Source organism: Schistocerca serialis, chromosome 5, assembly GCF_023864345.2.
Source record: "Schistocerca serialis cubense isolate TAMUIC-IGC-003099 chromosome 5, iqSchSeri2.2, whole genome shotgun sequence".
Classification (NCBI taxonomy): Eukaryota; Metazoa; Arthropoda; class Insecta; order Orthoptera; family Acrididae; genus Schistocerca; species Schistocerca serialis.
The window spans coordinates 381,832,971-381,858,168 of record NC_064642.1 but is presented as its reverse complement, the minus strand read 5'-3'; the positions used below and the strand labels follow the sequence as shown (position 1 = coordinate 381,858,168).

General features: G+C 45.1%; 1 protein-coding gene and 1 non-coding gene across 3 annotated transcripts in view; one reads left to right on the top strand and one right to left on the bottom strand.

The window, feature by feature from the left end:
- LOC126480779 (centlein-like) overlaps window positions 1-25,198 on the bottom strand; it is a 539,146-nt gene that overhangs the window by 227,672 nt on the left and 286,276 nt on the right. The gene's annotated exons all lie outside the window — the stretch shown is intronic.
- On the top strand, window positions 24,724-24,797 carry Trnat-ugu (transfer RNA threonine (anticodon UGU)). Its single transcript has one exon. It is a non-coding gene; the product is annotated as a tRNA-Thr (tRNA).

Below are 25,198 nucleotides of genomic sequence, written 5' to 3'. Positions count from 1 at the left end.
TGGCAGACATCTATTCAGAGACATACAAACTGATTATTCATTAAAGAGGCAGCTCCGATGTAATAAACTTGATTACAAGGCCTCTACTGATCAACAAAACTGAAGCAAATATATAGTAAGCGCCAAGGTACCCTAACATACGAGAGGACTCTAAAAAATAAGTAAAAGTAAGTTTTACGTTATTATGGTAGGCCAAGTAACTTTCATGGTCACACAGATACATGGCACTATTTTTCAACTTAGGCACTGAGTCTCTGCAAACAGTAGTTGGAACGTTCTTCGTCGTTCAGTTCCTCGACTGTAGAGATATGCTCCTTGGTCGTGAAGCCTTTCAAGTGCCGCTCTGTGAAGGTCTAGGTCTTCATCGTCTGAAAACCTCTTTTCTCCCCGAAACATGGAAATCACATGGTACAAAATTAGGGCTATATGACGGATCAGCAGCACACACGTCTGTGCAGCCTTGGTCAAATTCTTGGTACCATTTCACTACGGCTGGATGCGACATTGCATTTAGTTAATACACTGGGGTGACATGCATATGATGGCGGTAGTATGGGGTGCACAAGATATAAAAGAGCAGTGCATAGGCGGAACTGCCATTTGTAGTCAGATGAGTCACGAGTCAGGTTTCCAACGTGATTATGGCCGCGCGACGGGAATGAACAGATTTTGAACGCGGTATGCTTGTTGGAGCTAGAGCCACGGGACATTCCATTCCAGAAATCGTTAAGGAATTCAATATTCGAAGGTTCAAAGTGTCAAGAACGTGTCGAGAATACCGAGTTCCAGGCATTTCCTCTCACCATGGACAACGCAGTGGGTGACGGTCTTCACTTAACTACCTAGAGCAGCGGCGTTTGCGTAGGGTTGTCGGTGGTAACAGACAAGCAACACTGCCTGAATTAACAGAAGAAATCAACGTGGGACATATGACGACCGTAACCGTCTCAACAGAGTGGCAAAATTTGGGGTTATATGCTGTGGCAGTTGACGACCGACACCAGTGCCTTTGCTAACAGAAAGACATGGCCTGCAGCGCCTCTCCAGGGCTCGAGTCCACATCAGTTGGTCCCGAGACGTCTGGAGAACCGTGGCCTGGACAGATGAGACCCGATTGCAGTTGGTAAGAGCTGATGAGAGGGTTCGAGTGTGGCACAGACCACACGAAGCCACGGATCCGAGTAGTGCAAGCTGGTGGTGACTCCTTAATGGTGGGGGCTGTATTTACATGGAATGGACTGGGTTCTCGCGTCAAAAGGATCCGATCATTGACAGGAAATAGTTGTATTTGGCTACTTGGAGAACTTCTGCAGCCATTTTTGGGTTTAACATTCCCACGCAACGATGGAATTTTTGTAGATGACAATGTACCATGCTACCGGGCCACAGTTATCCGTGAGTGGTTTGAAGAACGTTCTGGCCACCCAGATCGTCCGGCGTGAAAACTATCGAAAGTTTATGCGACATAACGACAGGTAGGTTTGTGCACAAAATCCTGTACCGGCAAAACCTTCGCAATTATGGACGGCTATAGAGGTAGAATGGCTCAGTATTTCTGTAGGGGGCTTCCAACGACTTGTTGAGACCATGCCACGTCGAATTTCTCCACTACACCGGGCAAAAGACGGTCTCGTACGATATTAGGAGGTGACCCATGACTTTTGTTACCTCAGTGTATTTCAGCAGTGACTGTAATAAATAATCAGTTGTTCACCGACCTCGTTCTACCCACAGGGTGCTTAAAGATGCAATGTAAACAGCCTTCCGCTTGTAATGAGAACGAAATGAGCGTTTTCCGCTCACACGAATCGTAACATGAAACAATGGCTGTTCTTCATATGGACTGCCTCTACCTACACTTACGAAAAAGAAGCTGCAAATAAATCTTCCGAAACACCTGAGAAAAGGAACCTGACTCACCTTAGGCGAGAATGAACTGTTTAGCTTACTTTTGGACTATGGACCTTTTAATGGTACTTGAATTACATAACCATTACGGCACCTCTCCTCAACCTCTCAATACCAGCAATATTCTACTGTGTTTCTGTAAAGTAGTTAACATATTTCTGAGACAACATTCAGATTTGATTTCATTAATGTAGAGGTATTTTGATGCATCGATAGGTTTATGTTGCAATGATATTATTCTTATGTGTATTCTTTCTTTTGGCACTATAATCTTTGTCGTACTTTTAACTCTGATTTTTGGGCTCGTAAGCGGTTATTAGAGATTCAAGTCTTGGTCGTCATGTTGAAAAGACGCAAATTGTAGTCAGTTTATGAAATGTGAACTTTAACAGCGAGGAAGATATTTTCAAGTATGTTTTATATTGTGAAGTGATGTTTTGTGAGTTACGTGATATTGCAACAAAAGTAATAAAAAAGAAGTGTAACTTCTACATCTACATCTACATGACTACTCTGCAATTCACATTTAAGTGCTTGGCAGAGGGTTCATCGAACCACAATCATACTATCTCTCTACCATTCCACTCCCGAACAGCGCGCGGGAAAAACGAACACCTAAACCTTTCTGTTCGAGATCTGATTTCTCTTATTTTATTTTGATGATCATTCCTACCTATGTAGGTTGGGCTCAACAAAATATTTTCGCATTCGGAAGAGAAAGTTGGTGACTGAAATTTCGTAAATAGATCTCGCCGCCACGAAAAACGTCTTTGCTTTAATGACTTCCATCCCAACTCGCGTATCATATCTACCACACTCTATCCCCTATTACGTGATAATAGAAAACGAGCTGCCCTTTTTTGCACCCTTTCGATGTCGTCCGTCACTCCCACCTGGTAAGGATCCCACACCGCGCAGCAATGTTCTAACAGAGGACGAACGAGTGTAGTGTAAGCTGTCTCTTTAGTGGACTTGTTGCATCTTCTAAGTGTCCTGCCAATGAAACGCAACCTTTGGCTCGCCTTACGCACAATATTATCTATGTGGTCTTTCCAACTGAAGTTGTTCGTAATTTTAACACCCAGGTACTTAGTTGAATTGACAGCCTTGAGAATTGTACTATTTATCGAGTAATCGGATTCCAACGGATTTCTTTTGGAACTCATGTGGATCACCTCGCACTTTTCGTTATTTAGCATCAACTGCCACCTGCCACACCACACAGCAATCTTTTCTAAATCGCTTTGCAACTGATATTGGTCTTCGGATGACCTTACTAGACGGTAAATCACAGCATCATCTGCGAACAACCTAAGAGAACTGCTCAGATTGTCACCCATGTCATTTATACAGATCAGGAACAGCAGAGGTCCCAGGACGCTTCCCTGGGGACACCTGATATCGCTTCAGTTTTACTCGATGATTTGCCGTCTATTACTACGAACTGCGACCTTCCTGACAGGAAATCACGAATCCAGTCGCACAACTGAGACGATACCCCATAGGCGCGCAGCTTGATTAGAAGTCGCTTGTGAGGAACGGTGTCAAAAGCTTTCCGGAAATCCAGAAATACGGAATCAACCTGAGATCCCCTGTCGGTAGCGGCCATTACTTCGTGCGAATAAAGAGCTAGGTGCGTTGCACAAGAACGATGTTTTCGGAGTGCTGATTACTATTTTACATCACCATTGTCCTAACTTGCAAGAGTTTAATCTTCAAGAATGGTTTGTGAAGCGCATCTATAAAACTTTTGAATATCGCAGAATAACACCTAGGCCTCTTTACATCCCAGCTTGGAATCATCACTACCTAGATTTTCGACGATTGAGCCGTGAGTTCACAACGAGACCAGCGTGAGAAACACGAAAAGATGAGTGCCTAGTTTATCCATTATTTCATGAAATGACTTTATTAACTGTGCTCTAGTGACACCTGCCACGTGATGTAACTTTGCTGTAGCCCGAAAATGCAATATTTAGCAGCGTGAGCAACACTACAGTCATAATTAAATTTTACCTTTGTTGTGGTCGCGTTGTTAGAACCTCGTGTTTTGGAAGCTGGTGAGGTGTGAAAGCGGTTGTCGGCAGCTGGGCGCCAGCCACAATGCGGCCGCGCCCTGCACGGGAGAGACAAAGCTGTAAGGCCGGCCAGCGTGCCACGCGAGGTGGTCGCGCCACGCACTGCCCTAGGAATGCGGCCGCTTCTCTGCTCGTGTGAACAATACGTACCGGCCTGGCACAGCGCAACACCCACCCAGGTCCCTGCATGAGAGCGGCCACCGGAGCACCAGCAATTACCTAGGCACTCAGAGTCCTCAGCAAGCCATTGTTTTCCTTTCCTGCTGTCGGTTCCGCCTGACTCCAGTAAAGGGTCGCCAGAAGCACACCAACGTCCGCCAAGCTCTCCCCATTCAGGATTGGGTTGGATTGTTTGGGGGAAGAGACCAAACAGCGAGGTCATCGGTCTCATAGGATTAGGGAAGGACAGGGACGGAAGTTGGCCGTGCCCTTTCAAAGGAACCATCCCGGCATTTGCCTGGAGTGATTTAGGGAAATCACGGAAGACCTAAATCAGGATGGCCGAACGCGGGATTGACCCCCTTCAAGAGTCAACCGATAATTTCTGTCGCCATCGTTTTGCTGACGAGGGGACCTTCTGGGAGGTGCATCGAGTTATGAGCTCCCACTTCGGCTGCTTATAATGTGGGTAGGCACGTACCACATCCTAAAATTGTAGGTGCCAATGCGGCCTCGGTTTTGAAATATTTCCGGCCGCGGTGGCCGAGCGGTTCTAGGCGCTCAGTCCGGAACCGCGCGACTGCTACGGTCGCAGGTTCGAATCCTGCCTCGGGCATGGATGTGTGTGATGTCCTTAGGATAGTTAGGTTTAAGTAGTTCTAGGTTCTAGGGGACTGATGACCTCAGATGTTAAGTCCCATAGTGCTCAGAGCCATTTGAACCATTTTTTTTTAAATATTGCCTGTTAAAGTTTGGGTAGCTCTTTACATAAAGAAAAGTTTCACTGTTGTGACAAGTGAGCGAGTAGCCGAGTGGCAAGCGAGCGAGACTCCCGTCCCGGCGACTCTGGTTCGAGACCCGTCTATGCTACTTTTGGTTCTTTTTTTTCAAATGTCTGTTTCACTTCATAATTAATCATGAAAATTCCGCAAGAAATTGATTAAAAAGAATTATAACCCCCTATAAATCAAAATTACACACTGAATGTCAAATTTTGTTACAATCTTTTGCGTTTTTTCTATTTTAACAGGAAATTAGCCGTAACGTAATTTCTTGAAATATTTCATTATTGTTCAAATTTTTTTCGTTGTATTTTTAATTTTGTCCCGTTGAGGTAGGGAATATTAAAAAAATACCACCGAATGAGGGATTCAAAATATGTTTCAATTAATGGAAAGTTAATCGATATTTCCTATATTTTGACGAGTACATTCCGACGTATGATACTTGTTACAAAAACAAACAAAACATTTGTACTTTTGGAACCACGAACATTGTACGAATGCACATTCATTTTCGTCGCAATCGCATCCGTATTTTCTCAAGTCCGCAGGAAACGCCACTGCACTGACGTTATGGAATACTGGTAAAATAAAAAAAAACGCAAAAGATTGAAACAAAATTTGACATTCAATGCGTGATTTTGATTTATAGCGGCTTGTAATTCTTTTTAATCAATTCCTTGCGGAATTTTCGTGATTAATTATAAATTAGAAAAAGGCATTTGAAAAAAAGGAAACAAAAGTAGCATAGACGGGTCTCGAACCAGAGCCTCCTGGACGGGAGTCTCGCTCGATTGCCACTCGGCTACTCGCTCACTTGCCACAAATGTGAAACTTTTCTGTATATAAAGAGCTGCCCAAACTTTAACAGGCAATATTTCAAAAACGAGGCCGCATTGACAGTAGGATGTAATAGGTGCCTACCCACACTATAAGCAGGCGAAGTGGGAGCTCATAACTCGATGCACCTCCCAGAAGGTCCCGTCGTGAGCAGAGAGGCATGAACTGAACGAACTGACGTTGCGACACAAAACACGCATAGGACGCCTGCCACCGTAAAGTAAATCGAGAGTACTTGTACCAGGACTGAATGGGTCGCTTGAAATGAACAGATCAGTTCAAAATATTATATCTGACGCATTTGGGGTGTAATTCGTCTTCGGAATGACGGCGAAACGAAATACAAAATCCTGAGAGCACACGTATATAGTACAGTAATCACGAAAAATAAAGATATCAAAAGCATTACAAAAACTTTGATAATAAAGTAAACACACCACGCAAGATGTCTTCCTACAAATTATAGCCTCACGTACATACGTCCTCTCCATCAGTGCACAAGTAATGGCGAGTTGCCGTTACAAAACATAACTATTGAAACATGCCAGCAGGTGGCGTGGTTGTGGCATTCGTGGAGGTAAGTAACGAAACTGACACCTAACTGGTAGCTAGCTGATGTGGCCGAGAGGTTCTAGGCGCTTCAGTCTGGAACCGCGCGACCGCTACGGTCGCAGGTTCGAATCCTGCCTTGGGCATGGATGTGTGTGATATCCTTAGGTTAGTTAGGTTTAAGTAGTTCTAAGTTCTAGGGGTCTGATGACCTCAGATGTTAAGTCCCATAGTGCTCAGAGCCATTTTTTTTACTTATACGATCTGTTATTGTATACGACTGAAGTATTGTATTTTGCTTTATGTATAGGTATTTGTTCCTATTTGCTTCATAATTTCCAAACGCCAATTTGAAAACGGCTCTGAGCACTATGGGACAGCTGAGGTCATCAGTCCCCTAGAACTTAGAACTACTTAAATCTAACTAACTTAAGGACATCACACACATCCATGCCGGAGGCAGGATTCGAACCAGCGACCGTAGCGGTCGCGCGGTTTCAGACTGAAGCGCCTAGAACCGCTCAGCCACTCCGGCCGGGAATTTCTTCGTTTATCTCTGTGACTGCTATTAACTCCTCTAATGCCACAACCGCGCCACCTGTTGGCACATTTCGATAGTTATGTTTTGCAACGGCGACTCGCCGTCAGTTGAGCGCTGATGGTGAATACGTACGTACAAGAGACTATACTTTGTATGAAAACATTTTGGGTGGTGTGTGCATTTCATTTTGAAAGTTTTTAACGCATTTGAGTGTTGTGCTCTCATGACACTGTATTTCGTTTGGCAGACATTCTGAAGATGGGCTGCACCTGAAACGCGTCAAATATATAAACACACTGTTTTGAGCGTGTGATCTTATGTTGTTCCAATCGAGCGGTGTTCCTGATAAGGAGAATTAGCTCCAGCACTTTCCCCATAGTAGGCTGTAAGCTTATGGGGCAATAGTTGTCTGGTTGCGAATGATTTTTTTACAGGCTTCGGAACTGGGATAACGTGGCCAAACTTCCATGTGTCCGGGCAGTACTCCGGTAAAAGACAGCTCTTAATATCCATAGTAGGCAGTACCAGCGGCTTTCGCGGAAGATAACTGATTTAAAAAATAATAATAATAGTTCAAATGTGTGTGAAATATTATGGGACTTCAGTCAAGGTCATCAGTCACTAAACTTGCACACTACTTAACCTAAGTTACCCTAAGGACAAACACACACACCCATGCCCGAGGGAGGACTCGAACCTCCGTCGGGACCAGCCGCACAGTCCATAACTGCAGCGCCCCAGACGGCTCTGCTAATCCCACGCGGCTATCTGATTTCAGCATTGTCGATGGAGTCCTGAATAGGCGAATTGTTCATAGCTTTGCGGATAACGGTGCGCAATACAAGGTCCGCAGGTACACTACTGGCTATTGAAATTGCTACAGCACGAAGATGACGTGCTACAGACGCGAAATTTAATTGACGGGAAGAAGAAGCAGTGATACGCAAATGATTAGCTTTTCAGAGCACGCCCACAAGGTTGGTGCCGGTGGCGACACCTACAACGTGATGATATGAGGAAAGTTTCCAACCGATTTCTCATACACAAACAGCCGTTGACCGGCGTTGCCTGGTGAAACGTTGTTGTGATGCCTCGTGTAAGGAGGAGAAATGCGTACCATCACGTTTCCGACTTTTATAAAGGTCGGATTGTAGCATATCGCGATTGCGGTTTATCGTATCGCGACATTGCTGCTCGCGTTGGTCGAGATCCAATGACTGTTTGCAGAATATGAAATCGGTGGGTTCAGGACGGTAATACGGAACGCCGTGCTGGATCCCAACGGCCTCGTATCACTAGCAGTCGAGATGACAGGCATCTTATCCACATGGCTGTAACGGATCGTGCAGCCACGTCTCGATCCCTGAGTTGGGGACGTTTGCAAGACAACAACCATCTGCATGAACAGTTCGTCGACGTTTGCAGCAGCATCGACTATCAGCTCTGAGACCATTGCTGCGGTTACCCTTGACGCTGCATCACAGACAGGAGCGCCTGCGATAGTGTACTCAACGATGAACCTGGGTGCACGAATGGCAAAATGTCATTTTTACGGATGAATCCAGGTTGTGTTTACAGCATTATGATGGTCGCATCCGTGTTTGGCGACATCGCGGTGAATGCACATTGGAAGCGTGTATTCGTCATCGCCATACTGGCGGATCACCAGACGTGATTGTATGGGGTGCCATTGGTTACACGTCTCGGTCACCTCTTGTTCGCATTGACGGCACTTTGAACAGTGGACGTTACATTTCAGATGTATTACGACCCGCGGCTCTACCCTTCATTCGATCCCTGAGAAACCCTACATTTCAGCAGGTTAATGCACGACCGCATTTTGCAGGTCCTGTACGGGCCTTTCTGGGTACAGAAAGTGTTAGACTGCTGCTCTGGCCAGCGCATTCTCCAGATCTCTGACCAATTGAAAACGTCTGGTCAATGGTGGCCGAGCAACTGGCTCGTCACAATACGCCAGTCACTACTGTTGATGAACTGCGGTATTGTGTTGAAGCTGCATGGGCAGCTGTACCTGTGCATGCCACCCAAGCTCTGTTTGACTCATCTCCCAGGCGTATCAAGGCCGTTATTACGGCAAGAGGTGGCTGTTGTTCTGGGTACTGATTTCTCAGGATCCATGCATCGAAATTGCGTGAAAAAGTAATCTCATGTGCGTTCTAGTATAATATATTTGTCCAATGAATACCCGTTTATGATCTGCATTTCTTCTTGGTGTAGCGATTTTAATGGCCAGTAGTGTATGAACGACAGTGCCGGGCTGCCGACTGCAGAAGAGGCACGCGCCGCCGGAAGCAATCGGCCACCTGGCTGCAGACTGCAGAGGCGCCGGCTTCAGAATGGAGCGAGAGCACCAGGGCGTGGAGCACGGAACGACCGCAGCGTTGCGTAAGAAGCGGGCCATTGTGTGCGCTGCGCCGCCGTGGGTTGCGGTCGGCGCCGTTTTGTTTGCCAGCCCAGCGCCACTTGCCTCTAGCTGGCGCACCTGAATGTCAATGCGAGCTGCGCAGGTGACACTTACTTGCGGCTAAGTCGCTTTGCTCAGACAACTGCGTCGCTTCTCTGCAAAGCTGAAGTCATGCTTTCAGCAGCCAGTGTCTACACATGGTCTGAGGATAAACTCACCGGACGAAGTATTAGTCACCAACTTGAAAGAACACACTGGAGCGCTGGGGATGGAGAAAGACTGGTTCCGGGCGGTCACGTGGCCCTTCACCGGTGATGTAAGTCATTGCAGAGAAGCACAGGGTGTATAAAAAAGAGCCATCCGATTTGGCACGTCTATATTTCTCAAACTAATAAACATATACAATGTTGTTGTTGTTATGGTCTTCAGTCCCGAGGCTGGTTTGATTCAGCTCTCCATGCTACCCTATCCTGTGCAAGCTTCTTCATCTCCCAGTACTTACTGCAGCCTACATCTTTCTGAATCAGCTTAGTGTATTCATCTCTTGGTCTCCCTCTACGATTTTTACCCTCCACGCTGCCCTCCAATGCTAAATTTGTGATCCCCTGATGCCTCAGAACATGTCCTGCTAACCGGTCCCTTCTTCTTGTCAAGTTGTGCCACAAATTCCTCTTCTCCCCAATTCCATTCAATACCTCCTCATTAGTTATGTGATCTACTCATCTAATCTTCAGCATTCTTCTGTAGCACCACATTTCGAAAGCTTCTATTCTCTTCTTGTCCAAACTATTTATCGTCCATGTTTCACTTCCATACATGGTTACCCTCCATACAAATACTTTCAGAAACGACTTCCTGACACTTAAATCTATACTCGATGTTAACAAATTTCTCTTCTTCAGAAACGCTTTCCTTGCTATTGCCAGTCTACATTTTATATCCTCTCTACTTCGACCGTCACCACTTATTTTGCTCCCCAAACAGGAAAACTCCTTTACTACTTTAAGTGTCTCATTTTCTAATCTAATTCCCTCAGCATCATTAGACTTAATTCGACTACATTCCATTATCCTCGTTTTGCTTTTGTTTATGTTCATCTTATATCCTCCCTTCAAGACACTGTCCATTCCGTTCAACTGCTCTTCCAAGTCCTTTGCTGTCTCTGTCAGAATTACAATGTCATCGGCGAACCTCAAAATTTTTATTTCTTCTCCATGGATTTTAATACGTACTCCGAATTTTTCTTTTGTTTCCTTTACTGCTTGCTCAATATACAGATTGAATAACGTCAGGGATAGGCTACAACCCTGTCTCACTCCCTTCCCAACCATTGCTTCCCTTCCGTGCCCCTCGACTCTTATAACTGCCATCTGGTTTGCTGTAGAAATTGTAAATAGCCCATATACAATGAATTTTGTTTTTTGATGAACGGGAAACACAAAAAGGTTTTTTCATACCTTTTCATAGGTGCTCAATATGTCCCCCGTGAGATGCACAGTATATGGCAATGCGGTATTCAAATTGTATTCACACTGCATACTAACTAATGGAAATCTACCTGATGATGGAGGTTTAAATCTTTGAAACGCGTCGTGGAGATAAATAAAATGGTGACTGATAACAGTAAATTTAGTGACTAAAATTCTTCTTATGCCGCGTCATTGCTAAAAACTAACAACAATAATAAACTAAAACCGACGTTTCGGCCGAATTGCAACGGCCTTCCTCGTGCCCTATGATACCGGTCGCGGAAGCCTACGTTCTTATAACAGTAAACTTGTTTCATTTAATATCAATAGCAGTCACGGTAAAGCCTAACCTAAAATGTTCGCATTCAAAGATAATAATATTCCTGAAACATATTATCTAGTAAGCGTCCTGATCTGGATCCAATGGAACACCTTTGGAATGACTGAGACCATTGGCTTCCCTCCACCCCTGCGTCCACCCTTACTATCTTCTCTGCTTTCGGCTCTAGAGGGAGAATGGGCTATCATTCCTCCAATGACAGAGACCTCATTGAATGTGTCGCCAGCAGAGTTCAAGCCGCCATAAAGCTGAAGGGTGGAGACCTCCCCTGTTAATGTATTTTGATCAGATAGTTACTAGTAGACGTCCTGAGTGGGGTAGGAAAAGAGGAGGGGTAGTACGAAAAGGAGAATGGTAGCAGGGAGCCAACATCTGCTCAGCAAACACACAGACACCTGGGTGACAGCAGGCGGGTGTAGGATGCGTTTATTGCCGCCGAGCTACGTTGTCGCGCCGCCGTGGAATAAAGTCACTCACGTCAGACGAGGTGTGGCGGCTGCTGTCGGACGATTAAACACACACTTCATTGCCGGGCCTTCTATGGGGTGCAGTAAACTAGCACCAAGGTTACTCTCGCCTCGGAAGCTGAACGTGCAGTCGCATCGGCCGTTCACTATATCCGACCTCCTGCGGAGAACCTGCACTCCAGGAGCTGTCTAAGTAGAGCTCGATAAAACTCGCTAACAGCGCTACCTATCGCCACGAAAGAAGACCAGTGTCAATCATTTACAAAGTTGCGGAGAACGGATAGCTTGCCCGCCCGGCTAGCCGCGCGGTCTAACACCCTGCTTCCCGAGCGGGGAGGCGTGCCGGTCCCCGGCACGGATCCGCCCTGCGGATTAGTGTCGAGGTAAAGTACGCCAGCCACCTTGTGGATGGTTTTTAACGCTGTTTTCCATCTATCTCGGCGAATGCGGGCTGGTTCCCCTTATTCTGCCTCAGTTACACACTGTGGGCGATTGCTGCGCAAACACCGTTTTCACGTACACACATACCACCAATACTCTACCACACAAACATTTGGGGTTACACTCGTCCGATATGCGACGTTCCCAGAGAGGTCCACTGGGGGCCGAACCGCACAATAACCCTGGATTCGGTCCGGGGCGGCGGTGGGGTGGGTCGACTGCTGTAGGCTGTTGTGGGGTTGTGAATCACTGAGGGCTACGGCGGGACGAAGCCTCTACGTCTCTATGTCCCCGGTTTAATACAATTCAGTACAAGGTTAGCTTCCAGACAGAACACTAATTTCACTCTGCAATGTACGGTAGAGTGAACATAATGTAATACGGCCTCTACTTGCTCAGAGTTCGACAGCAGAAGTTTATGCACAAACGTGTTTCTCGCATAACTTGTAGGCTACAGCTAGCGAGGCTGAAAACAATCGTATTAACAGGTTATATCGCTACGAACAATAATTCGACAAATACTGACATTCAAAGTCCATAGTTTCTAAATTTCTCGCTAGAATACCGAAAAAGAAGTAGTCGCATAAACGAAGGATCAACCGAACAAGAGCGACCACTCTCTGCCAAGCATTGCCAGAAGGAAATCTCATCAAATGAAAAATGGGTACCGTAGAAGACAATAATGTTTACACGATACTGACACTAAAATAGGTTAGATGGCCTTGGGCAAGTACAGAAAGGGCAATAGCCTCAACGGGTGCGGGGCAAAGTCAGGACATGCGGGGACCAAGCTGCAATCGGTATTGTAATTGTAAACTGTCGAAGCTGCGTTGGTAAAGTACTGGAACTTCAAGCGCTGATAGAAAGCACCGAAGCTGAAATCGTTATAGGTACAGAAAGCTGGCTGAAGCCAGAGATAAATCCTGCCGAAATTTTTACAAAGGTACAGACGGTGTTTAGAAAGGATAGATTGCATGCAACCGGTGGTGGAGTGTTCGTCGCTGTTAGTAGTAGTTTATCCTGTAGTGAAGTAGAAGTGGATAGTTCTTGTGAATTATTATGAGTGGAGGTTACACTCAACAACCGAGCTAGAATAATAATTGGCTCCTTTTACCGACCTCCCGACTCAGCAGCATTGGTGGCAGAACAACTGAGAGAAAATTTGGAATACATTTCACATAAATTTTCTCAGCATGTTATAGTCTTAGGTGGAGATTTCAATTTACCACATGTAGACTGGGACACTCAGATGTTTAGGACGGGCGGTAGGGACAGAGCATCGAGTGACATTATACTTAGTGCACTATCCGAAAATTACCTCGAGCAATTAAACAGAGAACCGACTCGTGGAGATAACATCTTGGACCTACTGATTACAAACAGACCCGAACTTTTCAACTCTGTATGTGCAGAACAGGGAATCAGTGATCATAAGGCCGTTGCAGCATCCCTGAGTATGGAAATTAATAGGAATATAAAAAAAGGGAGGAAGGTTTATCTGTTTAGCAAGAGTAATAGAAGGCAGATTTCAGACTACCTAACAGATCAAAACGAAAATTTCTGTTCCGACACTGTCAATGTTGAGTGTTTATGGAAAAAGTTCAAGTCAATCGTAAAATGCGTTTTAGACAGGTACGTGCCGAGTAAAACTGTGAGGGACGGGAAAAACCCACCGTGGTACAACAACAAAGTTAGGAAACTACTGCGAAAGCAAAGAGAGCTTCACTCCAAGTTTAAACGCAGCCAAAACCTCTCAGACAAACAGAAGCTAAACGATGTCAAAGTTAGCGTAAGGAGGGCTATGCGTGAAGCGTTCTGTGAATTCGAAAGTAAAATTCTATATACCGACTTGACAGAAAATCCTAGGAAGTTCTGGTCTTACGTTAAATCAGTGAGTGGCTCGAAACAGCATATCCAGATACTTCGGGATGATGATGGCATTGAAACATAGGATGACACGCGTAAAGCTGAAATACTAAACACCTTTTTCCAAAGATGTTTCACAGAGGAAGACCGCAATGCAGTTCCTTCTCTAAATCCTCGCACAAACGAAAAAATGGCTGACATCGAAATAAGTGTCCAAGGAATAGAAAAGCAACTGGAATCACTCAACAGAGGAAAGTCCACTGGACCTGACGGGATACCAATTCGATTCTACACAGAGTACGCGAAAGAACTTGCCCCCCTTCTAACAGCCGTGTACCGCAAGTCTCTAGAGGAACGGAACGTTCCAAATGATTGGAAAAGAGCACAGGTAGTCCCAGTCTTCAAGAAGGGTCGTCGAGCAGATGCGCAAAACTCTGACGTCGATCTGTTGTAGAATTTTAGAACATGTTTTTTGCTCGAGTATCACGTCGTTTTTGGAAACCCAGAATCTACTATGTGGGAATCAACATGGATTCCGGAAACAGCGATCGTGTGAGACCCAACTCGCTTTATTTGTTCATGAGACCCAGAAAATATTAGATACAGGCTCCCAGGTAGATGCTATTTTTCTTGACTTCCGGGAGGCGTTCGATACAGTTCCGCACTGTCACCTGATAAACAAAGTAAGAGCCTACGGAATATCAGACCAGCTGTGTGGCTGGACTGAAGAGTTTTTAGCAAACAGAACACAGCATGTTGTTATCAATGGAGAGACGTCTACAAACGTTAAAGTAACCTCTGGCGTGCCACAGGGGAGTGTTATGGGACCATTGCTTTTCACAATATATATAAATGACCTAGTAGATAGTGTCGGAAGTTCCATGCGGCTTTTCGCGGATGATGCTGTAGTATACAGAGAAGTTGCAGCATTAGAAAATTGTAGCGAAATGCAGGAAGATCTGCAGCGGATAGGCACTTGGTGCAGGGAGTGGCAACTGACCCTTAACATAGACAAATGTAATGTACTGCGAATACATAGAAAGAAGGATCCGTTATTGTATGATTATATGATAGCGGAACAAACACTGGTAGCAGTTACTTCTGTAAAATATCTGGGAGTATGCGTGCGGAACGATTTGAAGTGGAATGATCATATAAAATTAATTGTTGGTACCAGATCGGGTTGACGGAGGAGATAGAGAAGATCCAAAGAAGAGCGGCGAGTTTCGTCACAGGGTTATTTGGTAACCGTGATAGCGTTACGGAGATATTTAACAAACTCAAGTTGCAGACTCTGCAAGAGAGGCGCTCTGCATCGCGGTGTAGCTTGCTCGCCAGGTTTCGAGAGGGTGCGTTTCTGGATGAGGTATCGAATATATTGCTTCCCCCTACTTATACCTCCCGAGGAGATCACGAATGTAGAATTAGAGAGATTAGAGCGCGCACGGAGGCTTTCAGACAGTCGTTCTTCCCGCGAACCACACGCGACTGGAACAGGAAAGGGAGGTAATGACAGTGGCACGTAAAGTGCCCTCCGCCACACACCGTTGGGTGGCTTGCGGAGTATAAATGTAGATGTAGATGTTGAAGACGAGCCATGTGGAAATTGTGCGTCAGTCCCCTGTTGGGCGATATTATCCAAAAATAAAATTTTCTTCTCCTTCTTTCGCGTCTTTCCGAAGCAGCGAAACCTTGGGAAGTACTTTTGGCTATTTCCCCCTTCTTTATTATCTGACATTGCAAAATTTGGAGATAAGCGATATGTTGTGTTAAAGCTGTGGCTTCAGAAAAAACCTTAACAGTCAAGATCGTAAATATAATTTTATTGATTATTAGTTTCGGCTTATCTAAAAGTCGCCTTCTCATCTGTGATATAGAAAACGGCATCCGCTTTCTTCGTTCAGTCACCGAGCGAGGTGTGCGCAGTGGTTAGCACACGGGAGGACGACGGTTCAAATCCACAACCGACCATCAAGATTTGGGTTTTCCGTGATTTCCCTAAATCGCTTGAGGAAAATGCCAGGATGGTTCCTTTGAAAAGGGCACGGCCGATTTCCTTCCATACCCCTCCGTAATGCGAGCTTGTACTCCGTCTCTAATGACCGCGCTGCGACGGGACGCTACACACTAATCTTCCTTCCTTTATCAGATTTATTAAGTGACTGAAATAGCGAGCAGTTTCGGGAGCCCTCTCAAGTTCGTTCTCGATGAGATTTTTGCTTCCACGTTTGTCTCTTCGCACGTTTGTCTCTTCGGACATAAATTTCATGACAAAGTACGTAACTCTGCAACGATGGTGCGTGATGACTCTATGGAGTGAAGAGACAGCAATGAAAACGTTCCAACCACTCCGGTCGGCAGGCAAGTGTCAACTAGGTGTCCGCTCTTTCGGAGGAATGGGATCTTCCAGCGCTCAGGACGACAATGGTAGTGCCACTTAATTTTGCACGACCACTGTCACCTTTCTAGCTGATTTAAACCATAACTTGATCCCTTGCCTTTCGCAGGCAATGCTCGTAAGCAAAGGAGCTATCCAGGTACACATCACCCTTCACATGTCGTTGATGGGGATCTCGCTCCCAGTCCCAGACAGGCACACAGATTTGAGATCCAGGTATTAAGGTTGTGAGCGACGTGTGGGTGCTATTCTGTCACTCTGCGCAACGGATTAACCTGAGATGTTCCCTTTACCCTGTGGCTCCTGCAAGATGCAATTTCCACCCACACACTACTACAGAAGTCAGACAGACGCTCCTAACGTTCTAAAGAGAAATGCCTGAAAAACTTTCAGCAATAAATATCTTCTGGAGTCGTCCGCTGTAAGGAAATGACACAAAAATTCACAAAATTTCTTACGTAACTATTGGGATACTTGGGTACTAGAGTAGTGCTAGTTAGTGTAAGAAAAACATGAAACTAACGAAAATTGTTATTTATTTTGCAAAAATTCTCAGAAATCACTATGGCACTTTTAGTTATGAACTGAACAAGTTATTTCCGGGTTCTTTTCGGAATGTGAAGTTACCTCTCAAGGATAGGATTCGCTAATGAAATTTCTATACAAAGTTTAAGATTGTCATTGACTTGGCATAACGGCTGAGAGCCGCGCCTACTCAACTTGAATAATTATCCGTTAGAATGTTGCTAGGTACGGTCGAGGCTGTCGCGTGTGAAATGCAGTGAAGTGTAATGAGGTGAAGGAAATATGGGGCTCGCAAGAGCCGTAGCGCATAAAACCGTTTTAAGCTGTGAAGACTGCTGTCTGCGCCGCTTGCTGCTGACAAATAAGATAACTCTCGTTCTATCTGGATTGACCTTCGCCAATCAAACTCTCCCTACGCCTTGATGAACTGTAGGCCTCCTATTCGCCCCTAGTCTAACTATTGGTACACTGGTCAGATAACCAGTCCATCGCGATGCCACTCAAAAATTCGCTCGCAGGCGTTTAACTATAACTCTGACCGTTCACACTGCACAATAAGTGTGGTGGCCGACACAGTGAACAATGCTTAATCGCAAGGACTCAATATAGAGTCGCACTCTGATTCACTCTCGACAGAGGTGAAGTACTGAGGAGAGACTTGTTCCTCACTCTTTGAGTACACGCACGAGCGCACACGCTCCAAGAGCGACAACGGAACGGCCCCTCTCCACGCCAGACATGAAGGGGTATATCTTTCAGTCTCTTCCCTTACTCCTTCAGCTCAAGGCGTCAGGAATATTGTCTGCCAATCAGCATTCCTCTTCTAAAACGGGAGAATGACGTTTCGTTTAAGGCGACCAATCCGGAAATCTGTAGCATCGGCGTTTGGCGTTTGCTGTCTCCCTGTGAAATCTTCTGAAACTGCATGTCATGTTTGTAAAGAATGCGTAGGCTGGGGGCTCTCACACAATGTAGCGGAATTTGCTTTTAAGCCGAACACGGGGTCGTTCTCCCTTTCACTCGAGCAAACGCTGTCTGCTCTACGGGCTGTCGCCGGCCGACGTAGATAGGTTGACTCGTCCTCTGAAGGGACCAGACCCCCGGGGTGCGGTTTGCCTCTCCCGAACTAAAAGCCCCTGAGACCATCGTGTCTTGAATGTGTGTGTGTACGCCAGCCTCGAGTATTTCAATCTCGGTGCGCACTTACGATTTACTAGTTATTTGCATATTGTTTACATGAGTTCATACAACATTGACTTTATCTTATCAAGTCTGGGTTCGAATGAAGCGTCTTGATGTGCGGAATATGATTGTGAGGGCGGAATATGTAAGCAATGAAGGTCAGGAGACCACGACGTCTTACAAGGTGTAGGGAGGCACGATGTTGCATGGGCATACTGACCTCAAAATCTTTGAACACGTAACATTCACCAGTCAACTTTATTGCGACTCTGTATTTCTTCTCCTAGTGGATATTTTCAGGGGTGCATTCAGCTCTGACTCCATTTTTATGGATGACAACGCGCGACCTCATCGAACTGTGTAGGTTCAAAATGGCTCTGAGCACTATGGGACTTAACATCTGAGGTCATCAGTTCCCTAGAATTTAGAACTAGTTTAACCTAACTAACCTAAGGACATCACACACATCCATGCCCGAGACAGGATTCGAACCTGTGACCGTAGCGGTCGTGCGGTTCCAGACTGAAGCACCTAGAACCGCTCGGCCACTCCGGCCGGCGAACTGTGTAGGTGGTGGAGCCCTTAGAGCGAGAGGATATTCAGTGAATGGGCTGGCCTGCCAATTCCCCCGCTTTAAATTCCTTCAAGGATGTGTGGGATGCGTTGGGGAAACGTACTGCGGCACGGCCCACATGCACCAACCATCATCCAACAGTTGCTAACCACGCTGGTCGAGGAATGGAACCTCCTACCACAAAAATTCCTGACCGACCTTGTGGCGAGAATTGGAACAGGTTGCAGAGATGCATTGCCGTCCTTGGTAGCGACACACCCCATCAAGAACCATGTCCCGAATTTTTTAATGTCCAGATGACCATCATGAATCGCGGATACTTCAACGTAATTATTGTCTTTGAATAAGTCATTTCTGTTCGTTTCATTGGGTATTTCTTCCAGTTACCTTCTGTACTATATTGTAGCAGTTATTTCTATGTAGGGTCCAAGTTTCATATGCAGGGGATAGGCAAAATAATGTGAACAGCGGTAGTAATCGGTCGGTTGTGTTTGACGGTCACCAACGCATGTAAGACACGTGTCGCTCTGGACTATGCGTGTTCTGTGCGGACTAGGCATCAGTGAAGGTTGTTTACGAGTAGGGCACATCTCGTGTCTACATTCAGATACCGAGGTCGATGTGCAACGAAAGACCTAACAGAGTTATTTCCAAAGAGAGCAGATTGTGGGGGCCTGATTAGCAGGACCATCAGTAACCAAGACTGCCAACTTATTGAATGTTTCAAGAGCAACTGTTTAACAGTCATGATAGCCTACACAAAACATGGAAAGACATTGTCGTGTAAACGTAATAGTGGGCGCAGATCAAAACTGAATGACGGAGCTCGCTGTACGCTAACATGAATTGTGACAAGACAACACAAAACTACGGCGGCTGAAGTGACTGCAGTGCTAAATAACCATCTTCGAGACCCCATATCTATCGACACTGTCTGTCGAGAACTCCATAAAGTGATTATTCATGGACGAGCTGCTATACCGAAATCATTACTGACGACAGCCAACGCAAAGAAGCATAAATCCTGTACAGCTGATCAGTGGAAGCACGTAATATGGTCCGACGAGTCAATGTTTACGTTATTTCCAACATCAGGCCGCCAAACTGGAGAACGCCAAAAGAAGCCTACAATCCTGATTGCTTGATTCCATGGTTAAGCATGGAGCTGAAAGTGTCATGGCGTGGGCAGCCATATCATGGTATTCTGCTGGTCCCATCATTACTCTCAAAGGCTGTGTTACAGCCAACGATTATGTGAACACCTTAGGTGATCAAGTGCACCTCATGATTCAAATGTTGTTTCCCAACAATGATGCCATATTTCAGGACGATTATGCACCCATTCACACAGCCAGGACAGAACAATCGTGGCAGGCGGAGCGTGCAACTGAACTGCAGCGTCTTCCCTGGCCAGCACAGTCCCCGGATTTGAACATTATCGTACCCTTGGGGGCAGTATTGGAGCGTAACTCCGGAGCAGATTTCCGCCTTCCTCGTCACTACAGGAGTTAGAAGAGGTTCTGATCGAAGAGTGGCATAACATTCCACTGGGGACTATGCAATCATTATATACCAATATTCGAAGACGAGCCGCGCGGGGTAGCCGCGTGGTCTAGGGAGCCTTGCCGCGGTTCGCGCGGCCAGCCCCGTGGGAGATTCGAGTCCTCCCTCGCGCATGGGTGTGTGTGTGTTGTCCTTAGCGTTAAGTTAGATTAAGTTAGGTTACGCAGTGTGTAAGCCTAGGGACCGATGAAATGGTTCAAATGGCTCTGAGCACTATGCGACTTAACTTCTGAGGTCATCAGTCGCCTAGAACTTAGAACTAACTAACCTAAGGACATCACACACATCCATGCCCGAGGCAGGATTCGAACCTGCGATCGTAACGGTCGCTCGGTTCCAGACTGTAGCGCTTAGAACCGCACGGCCACTCCGACCGGCGGGACCGATGATCTCAGTAATTTGGAACTTACTACAAATAGGAACTTACTACAAATTTCCAAATTTCCAAGAAGAATCGCAGCTGTATTACAGGCAAATGGGTGTTTTTTCATAAACCATTCCCAAGTAAGTACAGATGTTCGCATTATTTTGCCTATCCCTGTACATAGCTATGTGACACATCATGCGAAAGTTACTTTTGTTCTTTAGTTTTGCGCACCAGTGAAAAGTCTCTGTTGAATTCCTTTCATGTTAATTTCTTAAATCTGTTATCATTTACGGCATAAATTCCTCTTCTAAATTTACTGTGGTGTTTCTGACTATCTGGGAGGAGACTGAGCATTGAAACATGTTACTTTTACACATAAATAAGAACGATCTGTCACACTACTACATTTTCAAACACAGTTTACATGTAATTCATGTCACACAGTCTCATACGGAACCTACATCCGCTTTCTTTTTTATACTGTATATGATAAGGTACTGTCATCCCCCTTCCCTTCTGTGTGAGGGGATGAATGAGCAAATGTATTTCTAGTTGCATGCTGGATGGTAGCAGACAAGCCTGTCTGTTAGAGAACAGTAGGACCAACGTCGGAACAGGTAGCTATGCTTTCTAAAAGCAGAGAGGTTTCTATTCTTAGTATGGTCCTGTCCGTCCCTTGTCATGTTGGTATAGGGAGCTGCCTCTCTGGTCACTTCCGTTTGTATCTGTTAAGCACGCTCGGTAGGATCACAGGTCAGTCTGTCCGTGGCGAGCGTCTGAAGTGGTAAGATCTCCCGCTAAGCACGTGTCTGCTAAGTCTGTAGGACAATGGATTTCTTAAGTTCAGCCTAACTGAAAATTTAATCACCTTTATTTCAGGTTTAGCTCTAAAATATCTAATGTTATCTTAAATTGCAACGCAGTGTATTTCGAGTGTGAAGTTCGGAATATCTTCCGCTAGTTGCTTTGTCACTACTTTGTGGGTAAAGTGGAACTACTTTGTGGGTAAAGTGGAACCACGTATTGATCAGTAACTCTAACTAAGATCATCAATCTTAAATGCGAATGTGCGTGAGATTATAACGTCTCGTCTTGACAATATTTTTCAATATAGCAACTTTTCTTTATGTTCAACCCACGTGGGCTGTACTTTGTGAGACCAGTACCACGTGCTTATACAATTGTTTGACCCATCAGGTTAATAGTAAGACGATAGTAACCACTCAGAGGTTTTTCTTTTGTAAATTGGTTTTCGACCTAATTTATTTTAATTACCAAAATTATTGTGGAGTTACACTCTTTGTGTAAACCAAGTTGACCACGTGAAGCATGTGGTGTAATCATCAAAGTAGCCCTCAGCTATTCTTTTCGGGAAGATTTCACAGAGAGTTAGTATGAATTTACTATACCAGTGTGTGGTAATTTCATGACGGACAGGATTGCGCTACGAACGTAACTTCTTTGAGTGCAAATTGAATCGGTTGGTTGTGTTTAATTTCCTCTTGGATATGTTTCAATGTTCTTCGTGTGTTATTTTATGAATGCAGTGTTGTATGTAGTCTCCCAATCTTGGCTCCCTATCTGATGTGTTCCGTAAGATTAAAAACTCACATTTTCACAATCCTAAATAAGGCACCAGTTTAGTTATGAATCAAGTTTGATATGCTGAAATTTTAACGGAACAATGATCAATGTTAAAATAAATGTCCAAATATAAACTGATTTATTTCTTTTTATTTAATCACCGATTATCGTAAGATGAATACTAAAAGATTATAATTAACGTTAGTCTGGTCTTGAATATCAGCACCGCTTATACCTCAAATTAATGCAACAACATTACACCAGTATGTATATAATGTTGTCCATTTTAACTCTTTTAAATATTATGTCGTTTGATCCAATGTTTTGCAAAGCGTGGTAGTCAGATCCCTTGTACAGCATCAAGTATTCTGTGGTAGGAGGTCATTTCCTGCTACAATACTATTATTTCAAATAATTGTGCACATACAGCCCCACGTCCAATTCAGTTTCACCACACAAAGTGTCTGACGTCATTAGAACTGTTTGTGCGCAACGTGGCGTACCTCTTAGTCGCAACGGATCTCGCTTCATCCCAGTATTTCTTTAAGTCATCCAGGCATATGAAAACTGCTCGGAGAAATGTTTGGAAAATGCGGTGGATGCTGAAGACATCCAAACTTTAGGTCTGTGACTTTCGCTATTGTTGGAAGGGCCGTATGGATCATGAGTTTTCTGTGTATGTGATTTTTAGTAAACACATGCAAATAGCCTATTGGCTTTTCACTGTATTCATGTCTCGATGAAATGGGAGAGATGGTAAGAATACAACGTCGAGTCGATATCTAGGGCATTAGAGACGGAGATCTTCGTACTCTGGAAAAATAACATCGCCTGCTTCCGTCCCCCTGCACTACTCCCTCTCTCTTTTCCTTCTACCATGGCCATATCCGATCTCCAATTACCTATGTTTTCCAAACTGAATCTGCCTTCCATCACTAGTAATAAACCAGGAAATATAACAGACAAACAAAAATGTTAGTAAATAATAGTTTTTCACTTTGGAATACATGATTTAACTCTCGCACCGTACCTCTCGGTGACAGTTATTGCTCTATGGCGAGAGTGAAGTTTCATAACGTGAGACAATTTCTATACAGAGTGCAAAACTTGTTTCTCCAGTGGCACGATTAAACAACGCGGAAGTGTCCATTGTATCTGTAAGGCAGCAGTAACCGAAAAGGGCTTCCGGGAGCTTAATGACTGTAGCTGGGCAGACAAGTGCGCGTTACGCAATGGCGGGCACAGAGACAGCTTTCTACACGATGAGGGAGCTGCGGGCGATGTTGACATGTTATGTACGCCGGATTTCTCTCAGTACCTAAGTGACTTCCGTGCTTCCAAATCAATTTCCTCGTGTTATTGAAATTCAAATTAAAGTAATATTTCAGCTCTAGCGACTAATTTTCGATGCATTTCTTGAGCAGTATTGAGAAAGCGTGAACATCACGTGGCGCTACGTGGGTATGTTATGATTACATGATAAAACAGCTCAGTCGTGAAGATGACCGTCCCGAAAGTAAGTTTCCAGGTCTAAGTCAGAAGTTTCGAAACATTGCACTTTCTCCTGCTGTATGAAAGTTTCACTCTGGTTCTCACCAACGTCAATGGCTCAAATTGCTCTGAGCACTATGGTACTTAACATCTGAGGTCATCAGTCCCCTAGAACTTAGAACTACTTAAACCTAAATAACCTAAGGACATCACACACATCCATGCCCGAGGCAGGGTTCGAATCTGTGACCGTAGCGGTCGCGCGGTTCCAGACTGAAGCGCCTGGAACCGCTCGGCCACTCCGGGTGGCCACCAACGTCAAAATTTATTCTGCATTATTAGAGATTTTATTTGGAAAAAGAAGTTGCCATTGTAGTGTAAAAGAGACATTTATCGTTGTTAGTATACTATCATGCCGACTATACCCCTATTGTTATCCAGGGGTGTAACACATGCGCCAAAAGAATGAAAGGAGAGAAAGAAAATCGAAATAGTTTGTGGCTTCTACCAGATGAGGAGACATAATCGTACACTATACGGAGCAGTGTCATAGTGCATCGCGACTCAGTGGCCCAGGTGACCTCTTTGCTTACTTTTGTATACTTTCCATGCCGCACACATACCAAAGTACGTGTACCGAGACGTGCGACGAACAAAGGTCCAGAGCTCGGCCAGTGGCGTCTCTAATGGGTTGTATGGCTCCTCATCGAACTGCTGCTGGCCAGAATTGGAATGGGAGTAGTCTGTAGTCCGTCTATCCGTTGTTACAACTTCCGATGGTCGTTCTTGAATCATTTGTCCCCTTACAAACTTCGATTTGTAGTGGCCCTTGCGATGAACACAAAGCGTCCGGGTCAAATGCGATAACATCTCGCGTCTTTCCCATCTACATGCTTATATGGATATGGTGTCTACTCTTTCGGACATGTACGAAAGAACAGACACCATATCCATATAAGTATATAGTTCTGGCAACACTGGCCATGACCTTCTTCTTCTGTGCGGATGCACACATATTCCTCGAACTCTTACGGGACTTGGTAAGAATGTCTTCCACGAGTTATGAGTGTGCTGGGACGGGACACTATGAATGTACTGTGTGGACATACAAGGTGAGAATGTGGGTCTCGGGAGGCGTGCGCGAGATCGTCCCTGCAGTCGCGCTATCCTCTGTGCCTCTGTGGCTTAGATGGATAGAGCGTCTGCCATGTAAGCAGGAGATCCCGGGTTCGAGTCCCGGTCGGGGCACACATTTTCACCTGTCCCCGTTGATATATATCAACGCCCGTGAGCAGCTGACGGTATTAATATAATTATAATTCCCATTCTACGGTAAACTGTCAGTCTGATACCTAGTACAAAGCCTGACATCATGAAAGTCACGTGATGCGTAGACACTGTTCCACTCGCTATTGTGACAGGAGCGCTCTCGCTTCAACTCAACAGCTATCTACAGTTCAATTGTTTAGGTGTACTTGCATGAAATTAGTAGCAGACAGTCCTCTGAAAATACACGCAAAGCCTCTATGTAGAGGGCCTTATCGTAAATTCTCAGTACACACTATCTAATCAAATGTATCCGGACTCCCCAATGCAAAGCGTAATTAACAACTAGAATGTCACAGGAGGTGGTCCTGCCAGTATAAAAG